The sequence below is a fragment of the Protomyctophum parallelum genome (genome assembly GCF_964188405.1).
Source record: "Protomyctophum parallelum genome assembly, chromosome: 11".
In the NCBI taxonomy this organism is placed as follows: domain Eukaryota; kingdom Metazoa; phylum Chordata; class Actinopteri; order Myctophiformes; family Myctophidae; genus Protomyctophum; species Protomyctophum parallelum.
In genome coordinates, this window is record NC_139707.1 from 13,038,862 (window position 1) to 13,063,113 (window position 24,252).

Consider the following 24,252-nt stretch of genomic DNA (forward strand, 5'->3'; position numbering starts at 1 on the left):
TCAATCATGATGGTTGGATACGCAATGTAACTATGATTGTTTTATGTCACTATTATTACTTTGACTTTAGCACTGACTTGTCCTTTAAATACAGTAAGTGCTACTTGTTGGGGTAGTTTTATTTGACCAGTGCACCTAACAAGAACTCAATCATGGCGGTCATAAAACAAGAAGGATCTGTGTAAACAAATCAAGATTACCTCTAATGGAGACATTGATGATCTTTAAATTCATAAGTGCTTCCCTTTGGGGTTATCTTGGTTCTGTGGTATCATCTCTTACATTTTGTCAATAATGTTACTGTGACATTTTGATGTTAAGAGACACATGTATCTTGTGGTAAAACAAACAAATGAAAGCACCAGTCAACTAATAACATGCAAATGGCTTGCATGTAATCTGGTGGTGAGCAATGTGTGAAGTACCATGAAACTACGACCCAGGACACCCCCTATATAAGGTTTTCTATTTCTGCCATTCATAGCATTCCTACAAGCTGGAGGAGGACACAAGGCATAGATCAGTAGGTAAGAGCCCATTATGGGGGAAACAGTGTTTTAACTTGTGTCACTATTATTACTTTAACTTTAGCACTGACTTGTCTTTTAAATTCAGTAAGTGCTACTTGTTGGGGTAGTTTTAATTGACTGGTGCACATACTCGATTGGTGGAAATAAACACTGATGAACTCATAGCATAGAAGAGTTGACTCATGCACACAACAATAGCTCCACCTTGATGGAAGCAACAAACTCAGATGTGGTTGAAAGTTGGTGGGCGTAAGCAAACTCAGATTACCTCAAATGGAGGCATTGATGATGTTTAAATTCATAAGTGCATCTCTTTGGGGTTGTCTTGGTTCTGTATATTCATCTACCATATTATCCTCTGTCACTATTATTACTTTGACTTTAGCACTGACTTGTCCTTTAAATACAGTAAGTGCTACTTGTTGGGGTAGTTTTATTTGACCAGTGCACCTAACAAGAACTCAATCATGATGGTTGGAAACTCAATTTAACTATGGTTGTTTTATGTCACTATTATTACTTTGACTTTAGCACTGACTTGTCCTTTAAATACAGTAAGTGCTACTTGTTGGGGTAGTTTTATTTGACCAGTGCACCTAACAAGAACTCAATCATGGCGGTCATAAAACAAGAAGGATCTGTGTAAACAAATCAAGATTACCTCTAATGGAGACATTGATGATCTTTAAATTCATAAGTGCTTCCCTTTGGGGTTATCTTGGTTCTGTGGTATCATCTACCATATTATCCTCTGTCACTATTATTACTTTGACTTTAGCACTGACTTGTCCTTTAAATACAGTAAGTGCTACTTGTTGGGGTAGTTTTATTTGACCAGTGCACCTAACAAGAACTCAATCATGGCGGTCATAAAACAAGAAGGATCTGTGTAAACAAATCAAGATTACCTCTAATGGAGACATTGATGATCTTTAAATTCATAAGTGCTTCCCTTTGGGGTTATCTTGGTTCTGTGGTATCATCTCTTACATTTTGTCAATAATGTTACTGTGACATTTTGATGTTAAGAGACACATGTATCTTGTGGTAAAACAAACAAATGAAAGCACCAGTCAACTAATAACATGCAAATGGCTTGCATGTAATCTGGTGGTGAGCAATGTGTGAAGTACCATGAAACTACGACCCAGGACACCCCCTATATAAGGTTTTCTATTTCTGCCATTCATAGCATTCCTACAAGCTGGAGGAGGACACAAGGCATAGATCAGTAGGTAAGAGCCCATTATGGGGGAAACAGTGTTTTAACTTGTGTCACTATTATTACTTTAACTTTAGCACTGACTTGTCTTTTAAATTCAGTAAGTGCTACTTGTTGGGGTAGTTTTAATTGACTGGTGCACATACTCGATTGGTGGAAATAAACACTGATGAACTCATAGCATAGAAGAGTTGACTCATGCACACAACAATAGCTCCACCTTGATGGAAGCAACAAACTCAGATGTGGTTGAAAGTTGGTGGGCGTAAGCAAACTCAGATTACCTCAAATGGAGGCATTGATGATGTTTAAATTCATAAGTGCATCTCTTTGGGGTTGTCTTGGTTCTGTATATTCATCTACCATATTATCCTCTGTCACTATTATTACTTTGACTTTAGCACTGACTTGTCCTTTAAATACAGTAAGTGCTACTTGTTGGGGTAGTTTTATTTGACCAGTGCACCTAACAAGAACTCAATCATGATGGTTGGAAACTCAATTTAACTATGGTTGTTTTATGTCACTATTATTACTTTGACTTTAGCACTGACTTGTCCTTTAAATACAGTAAGTGCTACTTGTTGGGGTAGTTTTATTTGACCAGTGCACCTAACAAGAACTCAATCATGGCGGTCATAAAACAAGAAGGATCTGTGTAAACAAATCAAGATTACCTCTAATGGAGACATTGATGATCTTTAAATTCATAAGTGCTTCCCTTTGGGGTTATCTTGGTTCTGTGGTATCATCTACCATATTATCCTCTGTCACTATTATTACTTTGACTTTAGCACTGACTTGTGCTTTAAATACAGTAAGTGCTACTTGTTGGGGTAGTTTTATTTGACCAGTGCACCTAACAAGAACTCAATCATGATGGAAATAAACACTGATGAACTCATAGCATAGAAGAGTTGACTCATGCACACAACAATAGCTCCACCTTGATGGAAGCAACAAACTCAGATGTGGTTGAAAGTTGGTGGGCGTAAGCAAACTCAGATTACCTCAAATGGAGGCATTGATGATGTTTAAATTCATAAGTGCATCTCTTTGGGGTTGTCTTGGTTCTGTATATTCATCTACCATATTATCCTCTGTCACTATTATTACTTTGACTTTAGCACTGACTTGTCCTTTAAATACAGTAAGTGCTACTTGTTGGGGTAGTTTTATTTGACCAGTGCACCTAACAAGAACTCAATCATGATGGTTGGAAACTCAATTTAACTATGGTTGTTTTATGTCACTATTATTACTTTGACTTTAGCACTGACTTGTCCTTTAAATACAGTAAGTGCTACTTGTTGGGGTAGTTTTATTTGACCAGTGCACCTAACAAGAACTCAATCATGGCGGTCATAAAACAAGAAGGATCTGTGTAAACAAATCAAGATTACCTCTAATGGAGACATTGATGATCTTTAAATTCATAAGTGCTTCCCTTTGGGGTTATCTTGGTTCTGTGGTATCATCTACCATATTATCCTCTGTCACTATTATTACTTTGACTTTAGCACTGACTTGTGCTTTAAATACAGTAAGTGCTACTTGTTGGGGTAGTTTTATTTGACCAGGGCACCTAACAAGAACTCAATCATGGCGGTCATAAAACAAGAAGGATCTGTGTAAACAAATCAAGATTACCTCTAATGGAGACATTGATGATCTTTAAATTCATAAGTGCTTCCCTTTGGGGTTATCTTGGTTCTGTGGTATCATCTACCATATTATTCTCTGTCACTATTATTACTTTGACTTTAGCACTGACTTGTCCTTTAAATACAGTAAGTGCTACTTGTTGGGGTAGTTTTATTTGACCAGTGCACCTAACAAGAACTCAATCATGAGGGTTGGATACGCAATGTAACTATGATTGTTTTATGTCACTATTATTACTTTGACTTTAGCACTGACTTGTCCTTTAAATACAGTAAGTGCTACTTGTTGGGGTAGTTTTATTTGACCAGTGCACCTAACAAGAACTCAATCATGGCGGTCATAAAACAAGAAGGATCTGTGTAAACAAATCAAGATTACCTCTAATGGAGACATTGATGATCTTTAAATTCATAAGTGCTTCCCTTTGGGGTTATCTTGGTTCTGTGGTATCATCTCTTACATTTTGTCAATAATGTTACTGTGACATTTTGATGTTAAGAGACACATGTATCTTGTGGTAAAACAAACAAATGAAAGCACCAGTCAACTAAAAACATGCAAATGGCTTGCATGTAATCTGGTGGTGAGCAATGTGTGAAGTACCATGAAACTACGACCCAGGACACCCCCTATATAAGGTTTTCTATTTCTGCCATTCATAGCATTCCTACAAGCTGGAGGAGGACACAAGGCATAGATCAGTAGGTAAGAGCCCATTATGGGGGAAACAGTGTTTTAACTTGTGTCACTATTATTACTTTAACTTTAGCACTGACTTGTCTTTTAAATTCAGTAAGTGCTACTTGTTGGGGTAGTTTTAATTGACTGGTGCACATACTCGATTGGTGGAAATAAACACTGATGAACTCATAGCATAGAAGAGTTGACTCATGCACACAACAATAGCTCCACCTTGATGGAAGCAACAAACTCAGATGTGGTTGAAAGTTGGTGGGCGTAAGCAAACTCAGATTACCTCAAATGGAGGCATTGATGATGTTTAAATTCATAAGTGCATCTCTTTGGGGTTGTCTTGGTTCTGTATATTCATCTACCATATTATCCTCTGTCACTATTATTACTTTGACTTTAGCACTGACTTGTCCTTTAAATACAGTAAGTGCTACTTGTTGGGGTAGTTTTATTTGACCAGTGCACCTAACAAGAACTCAATCATGATGGTTGGAAACTCAATTTAACTATGGTTGTTTTATGTCACTATTATTACTTTGACTTTAGCACTGACTTGTCCTTTAAATACAGTAAGTGCTACTTGTTGGGGTAGTTTTATTTGACCAGTGCACCTAACAAGAACTCAATCATGGCGGTCATAAAACAAGAAGGATCTGTGTAAACAAATCAAGATTACCTCTAATGGAGACATTGATGATCTTTAAATTCATAAGTGCTTCCCTTTGGGGTTATCTTGGTTCTGTGGTATCATCTACCATATTATCCTCTGTCACTATTATTACTTTGACTTTAGCACTGACTTGTGCTTTAAATACAGTAAGTGCTACTTGTTGGGGTAGTTTTATTTGACCAGTGCACCTAACAAGAACTCAATCATGATGGAAATAAACACTGATGAACTCATAGCATAGAAGAGTTGACTCATGCACACAACAATAGCTCCACCTTGATGGAAGCAACAAACTCAGATGTGGTTGAAAGTTGGTGGGCGTAAGCAAACTCAGATTACCTCAAATGGAGGCATTGATGATGTTTAAATTCATAAGTGCATCTCTTTGGGGTTGTCTTGGTTCTGTATATTCATCTACCATATTATCCTCTGTCACTATTATTACTTTGACTTTAGCACTGACTTGTCCTTTAAATACAGTAAGTGCTACTTGTTGGGGTAGTTTTATTTGACCAGTGCACCTAACAAGAACTCAATCATGATGGTTGGAAACTCAATTTAACTATGGTTGTTTTATGTCACTATTATTACTTTGACTTTAGCACTGACTTGTCCTTTAAATACAGTAAGTGCTACTTGTTGGGGTAGTTTTATTTGACCAGTGCACCTAACAAGAACTCAATCATGGCGGTCATAAAACAAGAAGGATCTGTGTAAACAAATCAAGATTACCTCTAATGGAGACATTGATGATCTTTAAATTCATAAGTGCTTCCCTTTGGGGTTATCTTGGTTCTGTGGTATCATCTACCATATTATCCTCTGTCACTATTATTACTTTGACTTTAGCACTGACTTGTGCTTTAAATACAGTAAGTGCTACTTGTTGGGGTAGTTTTATTTGACCAGTGCACCTAACAAGAACTCAATCATGATGGTTGGATACGCAATGTAACTATGATTGTTTTATGTCACTATTATTACTTTGACTTTAGCACTGACTTGTCCTTTAAATACAGTAAGTGCTACTTGTTGGGGTAGTTTTATTTGACCAGTGCACCTAACAAGAACTCAATCATGGCGGTCATAAAACAAGAAGGATCTGTGTAAACAAATCAAGATTACCTCTAATGGAGACATTGATGATCTTTAAATTCATAAGTGCTTCCCTTTGGGGTTATCTTGGTTCTGTGGTATCATCTCTTACATTTTGTCAATAATGTTACTGTGACATTTTGATGTTAAGAGACACATGTATCTTGTGGTAAAACAAACAAATGAAAGCACCAGTCAACTAATAACATGCAAATGGCTTGCATGTAATCTGGTGGTGAGCAATGTGTGAAGTACCATGAAACTACGACCCAGGACACCCCCTATATAAGGTTTTCTATTTTTGCCATTCATAGCATTCCTACAAGCTGGAGGAGGACACAAGGCATAGATCAGTAGGTAAGAGCCCATTATGGGGGAAACAGTGTTTTAACTTGTGTCACTATTATTACTTTAACTTTAGCACTGACTTGTCTTTTAAATTCAGTAAGTGCTACTTGTTGGGGTAGTTTTAATTGACTGGTGCACATACTCGATTGGTGGAAATAAACACTGATTAACTCATAGCATAGAAGAGTTGACTCATGCACACAAAAATAGCTCCACCTTGATGGAAGCAACAAACTCAGATGTGGTTGAAAGTTGGTGGGCGTAAGCAAACTCAGATTACCTCAAATGGAGGCATTGATGATGTTTAAATTCATAAGTGCATCTCTTTGGGGTTGTCTTGGTTCTGTATATTCATCTACCATATTATCCTCTGTCACTATTATTACTTTGACTTTAGCACTGACTTGTCCTTTAAATACAGTAAGTGCTACTTGTTGGGGTAGTTTTATTTGACCAGTGCACCTAACAAGAACTCAATCATGATGGTTGGATACTCAATGTAACTATGATTGTTTTATGTCACTATTATTACTTTGACTTTAGCACTGACTTGTCCTTTAAATACAGTAAGTGCTACTTGTTGGGGTAGTTTTAATTGACCAGTGCACCTAACAAGAACTCAATCATGGCGGTCATAAAACAAGAAGGATCTGTGTAAACAAATCAAGATTACCTCTAATGGAGACATTGATGATCTTTAAATTCATAAGTGCTTCCCTTTGGGGTTATCTTGGTTCTGTGGTATCATCTCTTACATTTTGTCAATAATGTTACTGTGACATTTTGATGTTAAGAGACACATGTATCTTGTGGTAAAACAAACAAATGAAAGCACCAGTCAACTAATAACATGCAAATGGCTTGCATGTAATCTGGTGGTGAGCAATGTGTGAAGTACCATCTAACTACGACCCAGGACACCCCCTATATAAGGTTTTCTATTTCTGCCATTCATAGCATTCCTACAAGCTGGAGGAGGACACAAGGCATAGATCAGTAGGTAAGAGCCCATTATGGGGGAAACAGTGTTTTAACTTGTGTCACTATTATTACTTTAACTTTAGCACTGACTTGTCTTTTAAATTCAGTAAGTGCTACTTGTTGGGGTAGTTTTAATTGACTGGTGCACATACTCGATTGGTGGAAATAAACACTGATTAACTCATAGCATAGAAGAGTTGACTCATGCACACAAAAATAGCTCCACCTTGATGGAAGCAACAAACTCAGATGTGGTTGAAAGTTGGTGGGCGTAAGCAAACTCAGATTACCTCAAATGGAGGCATTGATGATGTTTAAATTCATAAGTGCATCTCTTTGGGGTTGTCTTGGTTATGTATATTCATCTACCATATTATCCTCTGTCACTATTATTACTTTGACTTTAGCACTGACTTGTCCTTTAAATACAGTAAGTGCTACTTGTTGGGGTAGTTTTATTTGACCAGTGCACCTAACAAGAACTCAATCATGATGGTTGGAAACTCAATTTAACTATGGTTGTTTTATGTCACTATTATTACTTTGACTTTAGCACTGACTTGTCCTTTAAATACAGTAAGTGCTACTTGTTGGGGTAGTTTTATTTGACCAGGGCACCTAACAAGAACTCAATCATGGCGGTCATAAAACAAGAAGGATCTGTGTAAACAAATCAAGATTACCTCTAATGGAGACATTGATGATCTTTAAATTCATAAGTGCTTCCCTTTGGGGTTATCTTGGTTCTGTGGTATCATCTACCATATTATCCTCTGTCACTATTATTACTTTGACTTTAGCACTGACTTGTCCTTTAAATACAGTAAGTGCTACTTGTTGGGGTAGTTTTATTTGACCAGTGCACCTAACAAGAACTCAATCATGATGGTTGGAAACTCAATTTAACTATGGTTGTTTTATGTCACTATTATTACTTTGACTTTAGCACTGACTTGTCCTTTAAATACAGTAAGTGCTACTTGTTGGGGTAGTTTTATTTGACCAGGGCACCTAACAAGAACTCAATCATGGCGGTCATAAAACAAGAAGGATCTGTGTAAACAAATCAAGATTACCTCTAATGGAGACATTGATGATCTTTAAATTCATAAGTGCTTCCCTTTGGGGTTATCTTGGTTCTGTGGTATCATCTACCATATTATCCTCTGTCACTATTATTACTTTGACTTTAGCACTGACTTGTGCTTTAAATACAGTAAGTGCTACTTGTTGGGGTAGTTTTATTTGACCAGTGCACCTAACAAGAACTCAATCATGATGGAAATAAACACTGATGAACTCATAGCATAGAAGAGTTGACTCATGCACACAACAATAGCTCCACCTTGATGGAAGCAACAAACTCAGATGTGGTTGAAAGTTGGTGGGCGTAAGCAAACTCAGATTACCTCAAATGGAGGCATTGATGATGTTTAAATTCATAAGTGCATCTCTTTGGGGTTGTCTTGGTTCTGTATATTCATCTACCATATTATCCTCTGTCACTATTATTACTTTGACTTTAGCACTGACTTGTCCTTTAAATACAGTAAGTGCTACTTGTTGGGGTAGTTTTATTTGACCAGTGCACCTAACAAGAACTCAATCATGATGGTTGGAAACTCAATTTAACTATGGTTGTTTTATGTCACTATTATTACTTTGACTTTAGCACTGACTTGTCCTTTAAATACAGTAAGTGCTACTTGTTGGGGTAGTTTTATTTGACCAGTGCACCTAACAAGAACTCAATCATGGCGGTCATAAAACAAGAAGGATCTGTGTAAACAAATCAAGATTACCTCTAATGGAGACATTGATGATCTTTAAATTCATAAGTGCTTCCCTTTGGGGTTATCTTGGTTCTGTGGTATCATCTACCATATTATCCTCTGTCACTATTATTACTTTGACTTTAGCACTGACTTGTGCTTTAAATACAGTAAGTGCTACTTGTTGGGGTAGTTTTATTTGACCAGGGCACCTAACAAGAACTCAATCATGGCGGTCATAAAACAAGAAGGATCTGTGTAAACAAATCAAGATTACCTCTAATGGAGACATTGATGATCTTTAAATTCATAAGTGCTTCCCTTTGGGGTTATCTTGGTTCTGTGGTATCATCTACCATATTATTCTCTGTCACTATTATTACTTTGACTTTAGCACTGACTTGTCCTTTAAATACAGTAAGTGCTACTTGTTGGGGTAGTTTTATTTGACCAGTGCACCTAACAAGAACTCAATCATGAGGGTTGGATACGCAATGTAACTATGATTGTTTTATGTCACTATTATTACTTTGACTTTAGCACTGACTTGTCCTTTAAATACAGTAAGTGCTACTTGTTGGGGTAGTTTTATTTGACCAGTGCACCTAACAAGAACTCAATCATGGCGGTCATAAAACAAGAAGGATCTGTGTAAACAAATCAAGATTACCTCTAATGGAGACATTGATGATCTTTAAATTCATAAGTGCTTCCCTTTGGGGTTATCTTGGTTCTGTGGTATCATCTCTTACATTTTGTCAATAATGTTACTGTGACATTTTGATGTTAAGAGACACATGTATCTTGTGGTAAAACAAACAAATGAAAGCACCAGTCAACTAAAAACATGCAAATGGCTTGCATGTAATCTGGTGGTGAGCAATGTGTGAAGTACCATGAAACTACGACCCAGGACACCCCCTATATAAGGTTTTCTATTTCTGCCATTCATAGCATTCCTACAAGCTGGAGGAGGACACAAGGCATAGATCAGTAGGTAAGAGCCCATTATGGGGGAAACAGTGTTTTAACTTGTGTCACTATTATTACTTTAACTTTAGCACTGACTTGTCTTTTAAATTCAGTAAGTGCTACTTGTTGGGGTAGTTTTATTTGACCAGTGCACCTAACAAGAACTCAATCATGATGGTTGGATACTCAATGTAACTATGATTGTTTTATGTCACTATTATTACTTTGACTTTAGCACTGACTTGTCCTTTAAATACAGTAAGTGCTACTTGTTGGGGTAGTTTTAATTGACCAGTGCACCTAACAAGAACTCAATCATGGCGGTCATAAAACAAGAAGGATCTGTGTAAACAAATCAAGATTACCTCTAATGGAGACATTGATGATCTTTAAATTCATAAGTGCTTCCCTTTGGGGTTATCTTGGTTCTGTGGTATCATCTCTTACATTTTGTCAATAATGTTACTGTGACATTTTGATGTTAAGAGACACATGTATCTTGTGGTAAAACAAACAAATGAAAGCACCAGTCAACTAATAACATGCAAATGGCTTGCATGTAATCTGGTGGTGAGCAATGTGTGAAGTACCATCTAACTACGACCCAGGACACCCCCTATATAAGGTTTTCTATTTCTGCCATTCATAGCATTCCTACAAGCTGGAGGAGGACACAAGGCATAGATCAGTAGGTAAGAGCCCATTATGGGGGAAACAGTGTTTTAACTTGTGTCACTATTATTACTTTAACTTTAGCACTGACTTGTCTTTTAAATTCAGTAAGTGCTACTTGTTGGGGTAGTTTTAATTGACTGGTGCACATACTCGATTGGTGGAAATAAACACTGATTAACTCATAGCATAGAAGAGTTGACTCATGCACACAAAAATAGCTCCACCTTGATGGAAGCAACAAACTCAGATGTGGTTGAAAGTTGGTGGGCGTAAGCAAACTCAGATTACCTCAAATGGAGGCATTGATGATGTTTAAATTCATAAGTGCATCTCTTTGGGGTTGTCTTGGTTATGTATATTCATCTACCATATTATCCTCTGTCACTATTATTACTTTGACTTTAGCACTGACTTGTCCTTTAAATACAGTAAGTGCTACTTGTTGGGGTAGTTTTATTTGACCAGTGCACCTAACAAGAACTCAATCATGATGGTTGGAAACTCAATTTAACTATGGTTGTTTTATGTCACTATTATTACTTTGACTTTAGCACTGACTTGTCCTTTAAATACAGTAAGTGCTACTTGTTGGGGTAGTTTTATTTGACCAGGGCACCTAACAAGAACTCAATCATGGCGGTCATAAAACAAGAAGGATCTGTGTAAACAAATCAAGATTACCTCTAATGGAGACATTGATGATCTTTAAATTCATAAGTGCTTCCCTTTGGGGTTATCTTGGTTCTGTGGTATCATCTACCATATTATCCTCTGTCACTATTATTACTTTGACTTTAGCACTGACTTGTCCTTTAAATACAGTAAGTGCTACTTGTTGGGGTAGTTTTATTTGACCAGTGCACCTAACAAGAACTCAATCATGATGGTTGGAAACTCAATTTAACTATGGTTGTTTTATGTCACTATTATTACTTTGACTTTAGCACTGACTTGTCCTTTAAATACAGTAAGTGCTACTTGTTGGGGTAGTTTTATTTGACCAGGGCACCTAACAAGAACTCAATCATGGCGGTCATAAAACAAGAAGGATCTGTGTAAACAAATCAAGATTACCTCTAATGGAGACATTGATGATCTTTAAATTCATAAGTGCTTCCCTTTGGGGTTATCTTGGTTCTGTGGTATCATCTACCATATTATCCTCTGTCACTATTATTACTTTGACTTTAGCACTGACTTGTGCTTTAAATACAGTAAGTGCTACTTGTTGGGGTAGTTTTATTTGACCAGTGCACCTAACAAGAACTCAATCATGATGGAAATAAACACTGATGAACTCATAGCATAGAAGAGTTGACTCATGCACACAACAATAGCTCCACCTTGATGGAAGCAACAAACTCAGATGTGGTTGAAAGTTGGTGGGCGTAAGCAAACTCAGATTACCTCAAATGGAGGCATTGATGATGTTTAAATTCATAAGTGCATCTCTTTGGGGTTGTCTTGGTTCTGTATATTCATCTACCATATTATCCTCTGTCACTATTATTACTTTGACTTTAGCACTGACTTGTCCTTTAAATACAGTAAGTGCTACTTGTTGGGGTAGTTTTATTTGACCAGTGCACCTAACAAGAACTCAATCATGATGGTTGGAAACTCAATTTAACTATGGTTGTTTTATGTCACTATTATTACTTTGACTTTAGCACTGACTTGTCCTTTAAATACAGTAAGTGCTACTTGTTGGGGTAGTTTTATTTGACCAGTGCACCTAACAAGAACTCAATCATGGCGGTCATAAAACAAGAAGGATCTGTGTAAACAAATCAAGATTACCTCTAATGGAGACATTGATGATCTTTAAATTCATAAGTGCTTCCCTTTGGGGTTATCTTGGTTCTGTGGTATCATCTACCATATTATCCTCTGTCACTATTATTACTTTGACTTTAGCACTGACTTGTGCTTTAAATACAGTAAGTGCTACTTGTTGGGGTAGTTTTATTTGACCAGGGCACCTAACAAGAACTCAATCATGGCGGTCATAAAACAAGAAGGATCTGTGTAAACAAATCAAGATTACCTCTAATGGAGACATTGATGATCTTTAAATTCATAAGTGCTTCCCTTTGGGGTTATCTTGGTTCTGTGGTATCATCTACCATATTATTCTCTGTCACTATTATTACTTTGACTTTAGCACTGACTTGTCCTTTAAATACAGTAAGTGCTACTTGTTGGGGTAGTTTTATTTGACCAGTGCACCTAACAAGAACTCAATCATGAGGGTTGGATACGCAATGTAACTATGATTGTTTTATGTCACTATTATTACTTTGACTTTAGCACTGACTTGTCCTTTAAATACAGTAAGTGCTACTTGTTGGGGTAGTTTTATTTGACCAGTGCACCTAACAAGAACTCAATCATGGCGGTCATAAAACAAGAAGGATCTGTGTAAACAAATCAAGATTACCTCTAATGGAGACATTGATGATCTTTAAATTCATAAGTGCTTCCCTTTGGGGTTATCTTGGTTCTGTGGTATCATCTCTTACATTTTGTCAATAATGTTACTGTGACATTTTGATGTTAAGAGACACATGTATCTTGTGGTAAAACAAACAAATGAAAGCACCAGTCAACTAAAAACATGCAAATGGCTTGCATGTAATCTGGTGGTGAGCAATGTGTGAAGTACCATGAAACTACGACCCAGGACACCCCCTATATAAGGTTTTCTATTTCTGCCATTCATAGCATTCCTACAAGCTGGAGGAGGACACAAGGCATAGATCAGTAGGTAAGAGCCCATTATGGGGGAAACAGTGTTTTAACTTGTGTCACTATTATTACTTTAACTTTAGCACTGACTTGTCTTTTAAATTCAGTAAGTGCTACTTGTTGGGGTAGTTTTAATTGACTGGTGCACATACTCGATTGGTGGAAATAAACACTGATGAACTCATAGCATAGAAGAGTTGACTCATGCACACAACAATAGCTCCACCTTGATGGAAGCAACAAACTCAGATGTGGTTGAAAGTTGGTGGGCGTAAGCAAACTCAGATTACCTCAAATGGAGGCATTGATGATGTTTAAATTCATAAGTGCATCTCTTTGGGGTTGTCTTGGTTCTGTATATTCATCTACCATATTATCCTCTGTCACTATTATTACTTTGACTTTAGCACTGACTTGTCCTTTAAATACAGTAAGTGCTACTTGTTGGGGTAGTTTTATTTGACCAGTGCACCTAACAAGAACTCAATCATGATGGTTGGAAACTCAATTTAACTATGGTTGTTTTATGTCACTATTATTACTTTGACTTTAGCACTGACTTGTCCTTTAAATACAGTAAGTGCTACTTGTTGGGGTAGTTTTATTTGACCAGTGCACCTAACAAGAACTCAATCATGGCGGTCATAAAACAAGAAGGATCTGTGTAAACAAATCAAGATTACCTCTAATGGAGACATTGATGATCTTTAAATTCATAAGTGCTTCCCTTTGGGGTTATCTTGGTTCTGTGGTATCATCTACCATATTATCCTCTGTCACTATTATTACTTTGACTTTAGCACTGACTTGTGCTTTAAATACAGTAAGTGCTACTTGTTGGGGTAGTTTTATTTGACCAGTGCACCTAACAAGAACTCAATCATGATGGAAATAAACACTGATGAACTCATAGCATAGAAGAGTTGACTCATGCACACAACAATAGCTCCACCTTGATGGAAGCAACAAACTCAGATGTGGTTGAAAGTTGGTGGGCGTAAGCAAACTCAGATTACCTCAAATGGAGGCATTGATGATGTTTAAATTCATAAGTGCATCTCTTTGGGGTTGTCTTGGTTCTGTATATTCATCTACCATATTATCCTCTGTCACTATTATTACTTTGACTTTAGCACTGACTTGTCCTTTAAATACAGTAAGTGCTACTTGTTGGGGTAGTTTTATTTGACCAGTGCACCTAACAAGAACTCAATCATGATGGTTGGAAACTCAATTTAACTATGGTTGTTTTATGTCACTATTATTACTTTGACTTTAGCACTGACTTGTCCTTTAAATACAGTAAGTGCTACTTGTTGGGGTAGTTTTATTTGACCAGTGCACCTAACAAGAACTCAATCATGGCGGTCATAAAACAAGAAGGATCTGTGTAAACAAATCAAGATTACCTCTAATGGAGACATTGATGATCTTTAAATTCATAAGTGCTTCCCTTTGGGGTTATCTTGGTTCTGTGGTATCATCTACCATATTATCCTCTGTCACTATTATTACTTTGACTTTAGCACTGACTTGTGCTTTAAATACAGTAAGTGCTACTTGTTGGGGTAGTTTTATTTGACCAGTGCACCTAACAAGAACTCAATCATGATGGTTGGATACGCAATGTAACTATGATTGTTTTATGTCACTATTATTACTTTGACTTTAGCACTGACTTGTCCTTTAAATACAGTAAGTGCTACTTGTTGGGGTAGTTTTATTTGACCAGTGCACCTAACAAGAACTCAATCATGGCGGTCATAAAACAAGAAGGATCTGTGTAAACAAATCAAGATTACCTCTAATGGAGACATTGATGATCTTTAAATTCATAAGTGCTTCCCTTTGGGGTTATCTTGGTTCTGTGGTATCATCTCTTACATTTTGTCAATAATGTTACTGTGACATTTTGATGTTAAGAGACACATGTATCTTGTGGTAAAACAAACAAATGAAAGCACCAGTCAACTAATAACATGCAAATGGCTTGCATGTAATCTGGTGGTGAGCAATGTGTGAAGTACCATGAAACTACGACCCAGGACACCCCCTATATAAGGTTTTCTATTTTTGCCATTCATAGCATTCCTACAAGCTGGAGGAGGACACAAGGCATAGATCAGTAGGTAAGAGCCCATTATGGGGGAAACAGTGTTTTAACTTGTGTCACTATTATTACTTTAACTTTAGCACTGACTTGTCTTTTAAATTCAGTAAGTGCTACTTGTTGGGGTAGTTTTAATTGACTGGTGCACATACTCGATTGGTGGAAATAAACACTGATTAACTCATAGCATAGAAGAGTTGACTCATGCACACAAAAATAGCTCCACCTTGATGGAAGCAACAAACTCAGATGTGGTTGAAAGTTGGTGGGCGTAAGCAAACTCAGATTACCTCAAATGGAGGCATTGATGATGTTTAAATTCATAAGTGCATCTCTTTGGGGTTGTCTTGGTTCTGTATATTCATCTACCATATTATCCTCTGTCACTATTATTACTTTGACTTTAGCACTGACTTGTCCTTTAAATACAGTAAGTGCTACTTGTTGGGGTAGTTTTATTTGACCAGTGCACCTAACAAGAACTCAATCATGATGGTTGGATACTCAATGTAACTATGATTGTTTTATGTCACTATTATTACTTTGACTTTAGCACTGACTTGTCCTTTAAATACAGTAAGTGCTACTTGTTGGGGTAGTTTTAATTGACCAGTGCACCTAACAAGAACTCAATCATGGCGGTCATAAAACAAGAAGGATCTGTGTAAACAAATCAAGATTACCTCTAATGGAGACATTGATGATCTTTAAATTCATAAGTGCTTCCCTTTGGGGTTATCTTGGTTCTGTGGTATCATCTCTTACATTTTGTCAATAATGTTACTGTGACATTTTGATGTTAAGAGACACATGTATCTTGTGGTAAAACAAACAAATGAAAGCACCAGTCAACTAATAACATGCAAATGGCTTGCATGTAATCTGGTGGTGAGCAATGTGTGAAGTACCATCTAACTACGACCCAGGACACCCCCTATATAAGGTTTTCTATTTCTGCCATTCATAGCATTCCTACAAGCTGGAGGAGGACACAAGGCATAGATCAGTAGGTAAGAGCCCATTATGGGGGAAACAGTGTTTTAACTTGTGTCACTATTATTACTTTAACTTTAGCACTGACTTGTCTTTTAAATTCAGTAAGTGCTACTTGTTGGGGTAGTTTTAATTGACTGGTGCACATACTCGATTGGTGGAAATAAACACTGATTAACTCATAGCATAGAAGAGTTGACTCATGCACACAAAAATAGCTCCACCTTGATGGAAGCAACAAACTCAGATGTGGTTGAAAGTTGGTGGGCGTAAGCAAACTCAGATTACCTCAAATGGAGGCATTGATGATGTTTAAATTCATAAGTGCATCTCTTTGGGGTTGTCTTGGTTATGTATATTCATCTACCATATTATCCTCTGTCACTATTATTACTTTGACTTTAGCACTGACTTGTCCTTTAAATACAGTAAGTGCTACTTTTGGGGTAGTTTTATTTGACCAGTGCACCTAACAAGAACTCAATCATGATGGTTGGAAACTCAATTTAACTATGGTTGTTTTATGTCACTATTATTACTTTGACTTTAGCACTGACTTGTCCTTTAAATACAGTAAGTGCTACTTGTTGGGGTAGTTTTATTTGACCAGGGCACCTAACAAGAACTCAATCATGGCGGTCATAAAACAAGAAGGATCTGTGTAAACAAATCAAGATTACCTCTAATGGAGACATTGATGATCTTTAAATTCATAAGTGCTTCCCTTTGGGGTTATCTTGGTTCTGTGGTATCATCTACCATATTATCCTCTGTCACTATTATTACTTTGACTTTAGCACTGACTTGTCCTTTAAATACAGTAAGTGCTACTTGTTGGGGTAGTTTTATTTGACCAGTGCACCTAACAAGAACTCAATCATGATGGTTGGAAACTCAATTTAACTATGGTTGTTTTATGTCACTATTATTACTTTGACTTTAGCACTGACTTGTCCTTTAAATACAGTAAGTGCTACTTGTTGGGGTAGTTTTATTTGACCAGGGCACCTAACAAGAACTCAATCATGGCGGTCATAAAACAAGAAGGATCTGTGTAAACAAATCAAGATTACCTCTAATGGAGACATTGATTATCTTTAAATTCATAAGTGCTTCCCTTTGGGGTTATCTTGGTTCTGTGGTATCATCTACCATATTATCCTCTGTCACTATTATTACTTTGACTTTAGCACTGACTTGTCCTTTAAATACAGTAAGTGCTACTTGTTGGGGTAGTTTTATTTGACCAGTGCACCTAACAAGAACTCAATCATGATGGTTGGATACGCAATGTAACTATGATTGTTTTATGTCACTATTATTACTTTGACTTTAGCACTGACTTGTCCTTTAAATACAGTAAGTGCTACTTGTTGGGGTAGTTTTATTTGACCAGTGCACCTAACAAGAACTCAATCATGGCGGTCATAAAACAAGAAGGATCTGTGTAAACAAATCAAGATTACCTCTAATGGAGACATTGATGATCTTTAAATTCATAAGTGCTTCCCTTTGGGGTTATCTTGGTTCTGTGGTATCATCTCTTACATTTTGTCAATAATGTTACTGTGACATTTTGATGTTAAGAGACACATGTATCTTGTGGTAAAACAAACAAATGAAAGCACCAGTCAACTAATAACATGCAAATGGCTTGCATGTAATCTGGTGGTGAGCAATGTGTGAAGTACCATGAAACTACGACCCAGGACACCCCCTATATAAGGTTTTCTATTTTTGCTATTCATAGCATTCCTACAAGCTGGAGGAGGACACAAGGCATAGATCAGTAGGTAAGAGCCCATTATGGGGGAAACAGTGTTTTAACTTGTGTCACTATTATTACTTTAACTTTAGCACTGACTTGTCTTTTAAATTCAGTAAGTGCTACTTGTTGGGGTAGTTTTAATTGACTGGTGCACATACTCGATTGGTGGAAATAAACACTGATTAACTCATAGCATAGAAGAGTTGACTCATGCACACAAAAATAGCTCCACCTTGATGGAAGCAACAAACTCAGATGTGGTTGAAAGTTGGTGGGCGTAAGCAAACTCAGATTACCTCAAATGGAGGCATTGATGATGTTTAAATTCATAAGTGCATCTCTTTGGGGTTGTCTTGGTTCTGTATATTCATCTACCATATTATCCTCTGTCACTATTATTACTTTGACTTTAGCACTGACTTGTCCTTTAAATACAGTAAGTGCTACTTGTTGGGGTAGTTTTATTTGACCAGTGCACCTAACAAGAACTCAATCATGATGGTTGGATACTCAATGTAACTATGATTGTTTTATGTCACTATTATTACTTTGACTTTAGCACTGACTTGTCCTTTAAATACAGTAAGTGCTACTTGTTGGGGTAGTTTTAATTGACCAGTGCACCTAACAAGAACTCAATCATGGCGGTCATAAAACAAGAAGGATCTGTGTAAACAAATCAAGATTACCTCTAATGGAGACATTGATGATCTTTAAATTCATAAGTGCTTCCCTTTGGGGTTATCTTGGTTCTGTGGTATCATCTCTTACATTTTGTCAATAATGTTACTGTGACATTTTGATGTTAAGAGACACATGTATCTTGTGGTAAAACAAACAAATGAAAGCACCAGTCAACTAATAACATGCAAATGGCTTGCATGTAATCTGGTGGTGAGCAATGTGTGAAGTACCATCTAACTACGACCCAGGACACCCCCTATATAAGGTTTTCTATTTCTGCCATTCATAGCATTCCTACAAGCTGGAGGAGGACACAAGGCATAGATCAGTAGGTAAGAGCCCATTATGGGGGAAACAGTGTTTTAACTTGTGTCACTATTATTACTTTAACTTTAGCACTGACTTGTCTTTTAAATTCAGTAAGTGCTACTTGTTGGGGTAGTTTTAATTGACTGGTGCACATACTCGATTGGTGGAAATAAACACTGATTAACTCATAGCATAGAAGAGTTGACTCATGCACACAAAAATAGCTCCACCTTGATGGAAGCAACAAACTCAGATGTGGTTGAAAGTTGGTGGGCGTAAGCAAACTCAGATTACCTCAAATGGAGGCATTGATGATGTTTAAATTCATAAGTGCATCTCTTTGGGGTTGTCTTGGTTATGTATATTCATCTACCATATTATCCTCTGTCACTATTATTACTTTGACTTTAGCACTGACTTGTCCTTTAAATACAGTAAGTGCTACTTGTTGGGGTAGTTTTATTTGACCAGTGCACCTAACAAGAACTCAATCATGATGGTTGGAAACTCAATTTAACTATGGTTGTTTTATGTCACTATTATTACTTTGACTTTAGCACTGACTTGTCCTTTAAATACAGTAAGTGCTACTTGTTGGGGTAGTTTTATTTGACCAGGGCACCTAACAAGAACTCAATCATGGCGGTCATAAAACAAGAAGGATCTGTGTAAACAAATCAAGATTACCTCTAATGGAGACATTGATGATCTTTAAATTCATAAGTGCTTCACTTTGGGGTTATCTTGGTTCTGTGGTATCATCTACCATATTATCCTCTGTCACTATTATTACTTTGACTTTAGCACTGACTTGTCCTTTAAATACAGTAAGTGCTACTTGTTGGGGTAGTTTTATTTGACCAGTGCACCTAACAAGAACTCAATCATGATGGTTGGAAACTCAATTTAACTATGGTTGTTTTATGTCACTATTATTACTTTGACTTTAGCACTGACTTGTCCTTTAAATACAGTAAGTGCTACTTGTTGGGGTAGTTTTATTTGACCAGGGCACCTAACAAGAACTCAATCATGGCGGTCATAAAACAAGAAGGATCTGTGTAAACAAATCAAGATTACCTCTAATGGAGACATTGATTATCTTTAAATTCATAAGTGCTTCCCTTTGGGGTTATCTTGGTTCTGTGGTATCATCTACCATATTATCCTCTGTCACTATTATTACTTTGACTTTAGCACTGACTTGTCCTTTAAATACAGTAAGTGCTACTTGTTGGGGTAGTTTTATTTGACCAGTGCACCTAACAAGAACTCAATCATGATGGTTGGATACGCAATGTAACTATGATTGTTTTATGTCACTATTATTACTTTGACTTTAGCACTGACTTGTCCTTTAAATACAGTAAGTGCTACTTGTTGGGGTAGTTTTATTTGACCAGTGCACCTAACAAGAACTCAATCATGATGGTTGGATACGCAATGTAACTATGATTGTTTTATTTCACTATTATTACTTTGACTTTAGCACTGACTTGTCCTTTAAATACAGTAAGTGCTACTTGTTGGGGTAGTTTTATTCGACCAGTGCACCTAACAAGAACTCAATCATGGCGGTCATAAAACAAGAAGGATCTGTGTAAACAAATCAAGATTACCTCTAATGGAGACATTGATGATCTTTAAATTCATAAGTGCTTCCCTTTGGGGTTATCTTGGTTCTGTGGTATCATCTCTTACATTTTGTCAATAATGTTACTGTGACATTTTGATGTTAAGAGACACATGTATCTTGTGGTAAAACAAACAAATGAAAGCACCAGTCAACTAATAACATGCAAATGGCTTGCATGTAATCTGGTGGTGAGCAATGTGTGAAGTACCATCTAACTACGACCCAGGACACCCCCTATATAAGGTTTTCTATTTCTGCCATTCATAGCATTCCTACAAGCTGGAGGAGGACACAAGGCATAGATCAGTAGGTAAGAGCCCATTATGGGGGAAACAGTGTTTTAACTTGTGTCACTATTATTACTTTAACTTTAGCACTGACTTGTCTTTTAAATTCAGTAAGTGCTACTTGTTGGGGTAGTTTTAATTGACTGGTGCACATACTCGATTGGTGGAAATAAACACTGATTAACTCATAGCATAGAAGAGTTGACTCATGCACACAAAAATAGCTCCACCTTGATGGAAGCAACAAACTCAGATGTGGTTGAAAGTTGGTGGGCGTAAGCAAACTCAGATTACCTCAAATGGAGGCATTGATGATGTTTAAATTCATAAGTGCATCTCTTTGGGGTTGTCTTGGTTATGTATATTCATCTACCATATTATCCTCTGTCACTATTATTACTTTGACTTTAGCACTGACTTGTCCTTTAAATACAGTAAGTGCTACTTGTTGGGGTAGTTTTATTTGACCAGTGCACCTAACAAGAACTCAATCATGATGGTTGGAAACTCAATTTAACTATGGTTGTTTTATGTCACTATTATTACTTTGACTTTAGCACTGACTTGTCCTTTAAATACAGTAAGTGCTACTTGTTGGGGTAGTTTTATTTGACCAGGGCACCTAACAAGAACTCAATCATGGCGGTCATAAAACAAGAAGGATCTGTGTAAACAAATCAAGATTACCTCTAATGGAGACATTGATGATCTTTAAATTCATAAGTGCTTCCCTTTGGGGTTATCTTGGTTCTGTGGTATCATCTACCATATTATCCTCTGTCACTATTATTACTTTGACTTTAGCACTGACTTGTCCTTTAAATACAGTAAGTGCTACTTGTTGGGGTAGTTTTATTTGACCAGTGCACCTAACAAGAACTCAATCATGATGGTTGGAAACTCAATTTAACTATGGTTGTTTTATGTCACTATTATTACTTTGACTTTAGCACTGACTTGTCCTTTAAATACAGTAAGTGCTACTTGTTGGGGTAGTTTTATTTGACCAGGGCACCTAACAAGAACTCAATCATGGCGGTCATAAAACAAGAAGGATCTGTGTAAACAAATCAAGATTACCTCTAATGGAGACATTGATTATCTTTAAATTCATAAGTGCTTCCCTTTGGGGTTATTCTGGTTCTGTGGTATCATCTACCATATTATCCTCTGTCACTATTATTACTTTGACTTTAGCACTGACTTGTCCTTTAAATACAGTAAGTGCTACTTGTTGGGGTAGTTTTATTTGACCAGTGCACCTAACAAGAACTCAATCATGATGGTTGGATACGCAATGTAACTATGATTGTTTTATGTCACTATTATTACTTTGACTTTAGCACTGACTTGTCCTTTAAATACAGTAAGTGCTACTTGTTGGGGTAGTTTTATTTGACCAGTGCACCTAACAAGAACTCAATCATGGCGGTCATAAAACAAGAAGGATCTGTGTAAACAAATCAAGATTACCTCTAATGGAGACATTGATTATCTTTAAATTCATAAGTGCTTCCCTTTGGGGTTATCTTGGTTCTGTGGTATCATCTACCATATTATCCTCTGTCACTATTATTACTTTGACTTTAGCACTGACTTGTCCTTTAAATACAGTAAGTGCTACTTGTTGGGGTAGTTTTATTTGACCAGTGCACCTAACAAGAACTCAATCATGATGGTTGGATACGCAATGTAACTATGATTGTTTTATGTCACTATTATTACTTTGACTTTAGCACTGACTTGTCCTTTAAATACAGTAAGTGCTACTTGTTGGGGTAGTTTTATTTGACCAGTGCACCTAACAAGAACTCAATCATGATGGTTGGATACGCAATGTAACTATGATTGTTTTATTTCACTATTATTACTTTGACTTTAGCACTGACTTGTCCTTTAAATACAGTAAGTGCTACTTGTTGGGGTAGTTTTATTCGACCAGTGCACCTAACAAGAACTCAATCATGGCGGTCATAAAACAAGAAGGATCTGTGTAAACAAATCAAGATTACCTCTAATGGAGACATTGATGATCTTTAAATTCATAAGTGCTTCCCTTTGGGGTTATCTTGGTTCTGTGGTATCATCTCTTACATTTTGTCAATAATGTTACTGTGACATTTTGATGTTAAGAGACACATGTATCTTGTGGTAAAACAAACAAATGAAAGCACCAGTCAACTAATAACATGCAAATGGCTTGCATGTAATCTGGTGGTGAGCAATGTGTGAAGTACCATCTAACTACGACCCAGGACACCCCCTATATAAGGTTTTCTATTTCTGCCATTCATAGCATTCCTACAAGCTGGAGGAGGACACAAGGCATAGATCAGTAGGTAAGAGCCCATTATGGGGGAAACAGTGTTTTAACTTGTGTCACTATTATTACTTTAACTTTAGCACTGACTTGTCTTTTAAATTCAGTAAGTGCTACTTGTTGGGGTAGTTTTAATTGACTGGTGCACATACTCGATTGGTGGAAATAAACACTGATTAACTCATAGCATAGAAGAGTTGACTCATGCACACAAAAATAGCTCCACCTTGATGGAAGCAACAAACTCAGATGTGGTTGAAAGTTGGTGGGCGTAAGCAAACTCAGATTACCTCAAATGGAGGCATTGATGATGTTTAAATTCATAAGTGCATCTCTTTGGGGTTGTCTTGGTTATGTATATTCATCTACCATATTATCCTCTGTCACTATTATTACTTTGACTTTAGCACTGACTTGTCCTTTAAATACAGTAAGTGCTACTTGTTGGGGTAGTTTTATTTGACCAGTGCACCTAACAAGAACTCAATCATGATGGTTGGAAACTCAATTTAACTATGGTTGTTTTATGTCACTATTATTACTTTGACTTTAGCACTGACTTGTCCTTTAAATACAGTAAGTGCTACTTGTTGGGGTAGTTTTATTTGACCAGGGCACCTAACAAGAACTCAATCATGGCGGTCATAAAACAAGAAGGATCTGTGTAAACAAATCAAGATTACCTCTAATGGAGACATTGATGATCTTTAAATTCATAAGTGCTTCACTTTGGGGTTATCTTGGTTCTGTGGTATCATCTACCATATTATCCTC